Source organism: Lycium barbarum, chromosome 9 (genome assembly GCF_019175385.1).
Source record: "Lycium barbarum isolate Lr01 chromosome 9, ASM1917538v2, whole genome shotgun sequence".
Classification (NCBI taxonomy): domain Eukaryota; kingdom Viridiplantae; phylum Streptophyta; class Magnoliopsida; order Solanales; family Solanaceae; genus Lycium; species Lycium barbarum.
In genome coordinates this window covers 61,029,738-61,036,782 of record NC_083345.1, presented here as the reverse complement: position 1 = coordinate 61,036,782, position 7,045 = coordinate 61,029,738, and the positions used below count along the sequence as shown (strand labels likewise).

The window sequence follows — 7,045 nt, the reverse complement described above, 5'->3', positions numbered from 1 at the left end:
TTTGGTCCTTGTCCTTTAATAAGAATTTTTTTGTTGGAGAATTTGGCAGAGTGCCCATTATTTACCACCTTCTTAGTTCTGGTTATAAGGACGTATAGATTGGTTCCGGAGTCCTCACATTCATCCTTGGTCACGCACAATCTTACTCTATCTCCTGTTGATTTACTCAAGCTTGATCCTATCGTCTGCTTTCCTGCTTTCATCCTGACCTTTTCCTTAATTATATATATCTGACCCTCAATAGGTATTCCTTTTTCCTTGTCCAAGTTTCTCGCTCCTTCTTGATGTCATAACCTTCTTTTTCCTAACGCTGCTTCTTATATTGTTAGTCGAGTTACCGCTATCCGACTTTAATCCTCGAGAAAACCCAATCCTGATTCCCTCTGTGGCGCTTGCTACCTCAATTTTGATATACAGCACAATCAATACTTTTGACATGTCGTAACATCAATCATAAGGATATACATAATACTCGATGTAGCCACTCGTGACTTATCTTTCTATCTCTTTTCAACACCCTTTTTTTTGTTTTTGCGCGATATCCTGTTGTCATTTGATTTTGTCCTGAATCTATAGCTTTAATACATCTCCCCTCTTTTGACTGACTAGCCAGACTCATACCTTACAATTACTTCGAAATTCTAATTGCAAAGCTCATATGCTCCTAATATTCCCTCGGGCTATTCTGGTTTCTCATATTCCCTTTTTCGTATGTCTAAATCTGTAGGTCTTCCTAGCACACCTTTCCACATCCTAACTGTGAATCCCGGCAATATATCTTTACTTAGAAATCTTTACTCGTACTCGTACTCGTACCCTGTCTCCTTGTCTAAAAGAATCAACCTCACATCCTTTACCTTCCTGCAGCAATTGAATCTATCCTTGCGATATTTTACCTTCACTTATACACCTATTCTCTTCTCTCCTTACACATAAATCGACATTGTACCTAATTTCTCTATCATCAAATAACCTTCACAATACCCATCTGAAAAAAATCTCGAGGTAAAGTCTTCTTATAAGGGTTAGCTAAAAATATAAAAATATGCCACATGTTCCTAAGGTCGGTACAATCTCTACTTCCTTCATCGACCAAGCAACGTCACATTTAGAAGTTGTATAAACAATCCAGAAAACAATCATAAATGCAAACCAGCTTACCTCTTACGTCACGACTCGAAATATACCTGAACCATTGTCCTTTTGTACTTTCCTAGTCACTTCCTCTTCCATTCATTAGCTATACATTTCAATCATTCTTGCGACATTCTTACCATATCTGACTTATAATCCTTTTAACCAATACTTACCTCTATGCTGATTTCTTCAACTTTTATTGTCCCTATAATCCCAATATCACCATTCTCTTCCTTTGCCAGTACCACTATTCTGCTGAAATCAAGGGTTAGTGCAAGGAATTGCATTTCCTATGACTTGGCTCTCATCGCACGACCTTAGATATGAAAGAAGGGTAATCATCCTAAATGCCCTGTAACCTCCTATTTATAAATGTGGCGCGCAACACACCATAAACAAGACTCTACTAGACACGACTTTGCAGACAACCCCTAGGACGAACTGCTCTGATACAACATCTGTCACGACCCAAATCAGAGGGCCGCAACTGACACCAAAGACCCTACTCGGCTGAGTGCCATACTACCATTCCATCCATGAGTCACAACTTTTTGTGAACCTTTAATCTATGAAATGACGCTTCCATCAGGTACAAAAAAAAACTTTTCAATAAAACTCTTTTGTCAAATCAGGGACTTCTCCCTTATCGTTAATTCAAGAAAACCTTTAGTCACAAATAAAATCTTTACAAAAGAAACAAAGCATAAAGACACATCGACCTATATGGTCACCTTACACAACTATCGACTCCTCGACGCCCTATCCACAGGACACTGTCTGCAAAGTCTCTAACATATACAAAATACCATAACATAAGTACTTTGACTCGGCAACACTCCGAACTGAGATGGAGCTCACCAATCCAGCTGATAGCCTGGGAACATCATATAGCCAATGTCTTCTATTCATCTGTATACACCTGCGTGGCATGAAACGCAGTGCCCCCAAGCAAAGGGACGTCAGTACGAACAATGTACCGAGTATGTAAGGCAGAATTGAAACAATATATCTCGACTCGGATGATAAAAGAGGAACAGATTCAACATATACCTGTAGCCAACTCTGATAAACATGTACGTGCATATGAACTTTTAATGCAGCATTAGTATGTGTGTATATATATATATATAAAAATATAATGCATGCCTTCACCCTACTCGCAACCCCTTCGGGTGGTTTGCGTATATAACGCCTTAGCCCTTTTCCCTTCCCCATGAAATGATGTCGTGCATGTATGTAAATATGCAAATGCATGAAAATCTTTGAAAACCATCAAAAGACTCCTTTCGGAGCAACTTTAACGCAAAACGGGAACTTCTTCCCCTTTTTAATTGCCTCCTTCGAGACTCCAAAATTTAAACGTAAAATGCATAGGAAAGATAAAACCCTTTGAATGTCCCCTTCGGGAATTAGACAACATTATGAAATTGCACAACCTATGGACGCCCCTTCGGGACTTAAGAGGATACGAATACTCCTACACTGTCTAGGAATAGAGTCTTTGGAGTTCGTTTATTTGCTGGGTTCGTTTGGATAATAAGGATCTTCATCACTACCATAATCATCACCACTATCATGTCTCACTTTGAATGATCCATAACATAAACTGAGGCCATATGTTATATAGCACGCTCAGACATAAGCTGAGGCCATAGCACACTCAGACATAAATTGAGGCCATAGCACACTCAGACATAAGCTGATGCCATAGCACACTCAGACATAAGCTGAGGTCATATATGATATAGCACGCTCAGTCATGTCATGAAATCATCTAGAACCTAAGGCTTGAAAATCTCCAAGATTGGAGTCATTGTAAAAAATTTCAGAAACTATAGACTTCTGGAATTTCTAGGAGTAAAAATATTATGGATGTCATGTATGGAATCAAAACATAGGAATCATGCCTTTGAAAGAAAGGTTTAACCTTAACATACCTGGAACCTCGCTTCTCGACTTTCCAATCTACCTCCTGTCTTGAAATCTACATATAAAACCATTCACACCATTGTTAGGCTCACCTTCATACACTTGTCCTAAACCATCAAATTAAACCTCCTTAAAATCTGCCAAAATTCGGCAGCATCTCCCCTGTTAATTTGCCTAACCCGAATTCATAATTCAACAACCAACAACAATAACAATACCAACATCAATAATATCATTTCCCACAACAAAATATTCCATAAAACAGCCCACACGCTGTTTTCCAACTTCCATAACTAATCAATTCATTATACAACCATTTAACCGTTCTATCTCTGTAAATAAGTCAAAATCAACATAAATAGGAAGAGATCCATACCTTTCTCTCGTTAATATTATTGTATTTTCTCTTTTCCACCCTAATTTTAGGCCACAACACACCGCTATATGATTCTGCAACAATAACCATACGCTATCCGGACCAGAATTTGGAAATTATACCTAGTTTGGGTTAAAAGTTGGCTTGAGGGGGTTGGGGAGAAGTCTCCAGATTTTTGGAGAGGTTTTTGGGGTGTTTGGTGAAGAAAATGGGGGGTTGGCCCCTTTAAATAAAGCTCCAGAATCTGCCTGCACCGCCTCTAAAATCGTTCAGCGCGATCGCGCTGGCTTAAATTTTCTGCCTGCGCGTTCGTTCAGTAAAAAGGTTGTAACGCTTGATCCCGATGTCGTGTGAGGACCCACGACCTACGGTTGGAAAGATATTTCAATTATCTACAACTTTCATTATTGATGGTTTTCCAAATTCCAAACGTATAATATCTTTTTGTCCCCTCCAAGTCAGATCATCCGAAAATATTTCCTTAAATCGTCCTTTTGGAAGGCCTATACCCATATTTGGCTTAGGAGTCCTTCTTAGGACTTTCTCAACTTTCCATGTACTACTCATATATCTCTTCATATGTCCTTATAAAATCTCGGCATGTGGGCCCCTCTTGGCTTGCAGTAACGAGGGCTTCCATCGAGCAACATACTACCTGATTTACATCATATGGTCTCTGAATGTCATATGTATACACATTCTTATACTCAGATCATATAATCTTCATCCCTGACCCGAGCCTAAAATTTTCTCAGCGCGTTCGCGCCCCGTGGTGGCGCGTTCGCGCTGAGTTGGCCCTTGGTCTCCTGCGCGTTCGCGCCACACCCTGGTGCATCCGCGCAGGCTAATTTCCTTGCCTACCATCCCAACTTGTAACGTCCATATCTCCTTACCCCAATGTCCTATTGAGGAGTGATTTATTGCATTGGGAACTGGACCTTATGAACTTCACTCTGGGCTTTTCTTTGTCTCAAAACTCGCCATATACTAAAAGATATTTTTCCTCCAAGTTGGGTCAAAATTGCTCCTCATATTTTCTCCAAAGTCCGACAAACTTAATTTCCTTTATTCACTTGCCCGCCAATCCTTTCGGTACTTCTCATACATGATCTTAAACCCTTACAACCATAAAATAGGCACATATCACTTCAGTGTTCACAATTAAGCAGTTAACACCAACAGAACTCAACGTCCGAACTGCGAGGTGTAACAAGGGGCTTATTTGTAAATATGTAGGACTTGTACAATAATTATTATTTACGTACTAGTCCCTAGGTGAGTAGTATAAATAGGAGGGTCATTCATTTGTAAATCATCAAGCAAAAAAAATCAATCAAATCTTCTTTAATAAAAAGTATCCTTCTAGCAAATTTCTCTTGTCTTATTCACCTACTATTCCCTTAGCGATCTTAAGTGTAGTAATCTAGGCTGACTTGGCCTAGCAAAATCGTGAGCAAGTTGTGGAAGAACGTGAGCGAGTTGTCAAGTTCCGCACGTGCGCTTAGTTGAAGACTAAGGACATGACAGTACCCAAATAAAATCATACTCCTATTACTTGCCGGGTCAACGCAAAAGCTAAAAGAAAAAACGAAGAAGCATTTAAACAGCAACGATGCCACCTATCAAATGCATGAACCTAGTCCCAAGACTGCCCAGCGCCATCCTATATATAAAGCCGCATCATCCTACTCACTCTTCATCCTCAGTACTCACTTCACTACAGTGAGACCATATAGCCCCAAACAAAACAAACTACTGCTCAATATAATTAACAATGCCTTATTCCACCATGGATGCTGTACTTTAGTCTCTAAATGCACCGTCTTCCCTTCCCAAAAGACTTCACTTTCTGACCTCAAACTCTCTGTTCCGACCTTCCAATGCTTTCCACTCACTACATTCAGAAAGGTGCTCTCTTCGCTCGTCCCCATTTCTCAGTCAGCGACCTCCTTTCCCTCCTCAAACGCAGCCTTTCTAAAACTCGTACCCACTTTCCTCCCCTGGCGGGCCGCCTTATCACTGACTCTTACGGCTACGTATACATTTCCTGCAATGACGCTGGAGCTGATTTCATTCACGCCACGGCAACTCATATTTTCGTCCGTGACGTCATTGGTTCCATTGACGTTCCTGACCATGTTAAGGAATTGTTCACTTTCGACAGGACGGTGAGCTATCAAGGCCATTTCAAGCCTCTTCTTGCTGTCCAAGTCACAGAATTAGCTGACGGTGTCTTCATTAGCTGCTCCGTCAACCACGCCGTCATCGATGGAACGTCTCTTTGGAATTTCTTCAATTCATTTCTTGAGGTGACTCGGGGAGTCAAGAGGATTACGAGGCTGCCTGACTTCAGCCGTGACTGTGGTTTGATATCTCCGGCGGTGCTTAAAATTCCGGATGGTGGACCTAAGGTTACCTTCTCTTTGGACGCACCATTGAGGGAGAGGATATTTAGTTTCAGTAGGGAATCAATTCTGAGGCTGAAAGACAAAACAAACAACAATCCCAAATGGAACATGGAAGGAGAAATCAACATTGCTGAATTGATGGGAAAACAGAGTAACGATCCACTGAAAATATCAGACGGCAAGTTAACGCCGTTAACTGAAAATATTACGTCTGAGATCTCATCATTTCAATCACTTTGTGCGTTGCTTTGGCGTACGGTGACACGTGCGAGGAAATTTCATGCTTCCAAAATGACGACATTTAGGATGGTTGTTAATTGCAGGCATCGGCTTCAGCCAAAGCTCCTTCCGTTATACTTTGGCAATGCAATTCAGAGCATTCGGACTTACGCATCGGCTGGAGACGTTTTATCTCATGATCTACTGTGGTGCGCGGAGCAATTGAACAAAAACATGAAGGCCCACGGTAATGCTATGGTGAGGAAGTATGTAGAGGATTGGGAGAGTGATCCACGGTGTTTCCCCCTAGGGAATTTTGACAGAGCTATGCTCACAATGGGGAGCTCCCCAAGGTTTCCAATGTACATAATGATTTCGGATGGGTTAGGCCTATTGCTGTTAGGAGCAGAAGGGCCAATAAATTCGATGGCACGATATCAGCATTTCCGGGAAGAAAAGGAGGCGGCAGCGTTGATTTGGAGGTGGTTTTGGCTCCAGAAACAATGGATGGACTAGAATCTGACCCAGAATTCACGCAATTTGTTGCAGGAAATTAAATGCTGGATTCCGAGGATTGTGATGATGGGCATAGATGGCGGTCGTTTGTTTATCGGGGAAGAAGATGAGGATGTGACATAGTAGCTCATTTTGTGGTTAATTACCCTATTTCATTTTACTATGATCAACTTAATCTAATTACAATTGGAATTATTAGCAGGTTTTCCTATTGGTATATTAAATTAAAAAAATAAAAATTAGCAGGTTTTCGATGTGACACTTTATTTTTTTTTCCCTTTATTTTTGTTTGTACCAACTAGTTGGTGATGAAATAGGCCACCAATAATTGAGGCAGAAGATGTTAACCATAATGTAAAAAGAGAGGGGAAAAAAAAAAGATGTAGACCATTAGACAGATAAAACGTTGATATAGTTAAACCTATTGATTCAACATGTATTAAAATTAGGCTTAATACAT

At 40.5% G+C, this 7,045-nt stretch overlaps 1 pseudogene; it reads left to right on the top strand.

Annotated features, from left to right (window-relative positions):
• Positions 1 to 5,196: 5,196 nt before the first annotated feature.
• Positions 5,197 to 6,757, top strand: LOC132610674 (BAHD acyltransferase DCR-like; annotated as a pseudogene).
• Positions 6,758 to 7,045: the final 288 nt, after the last annotated feature.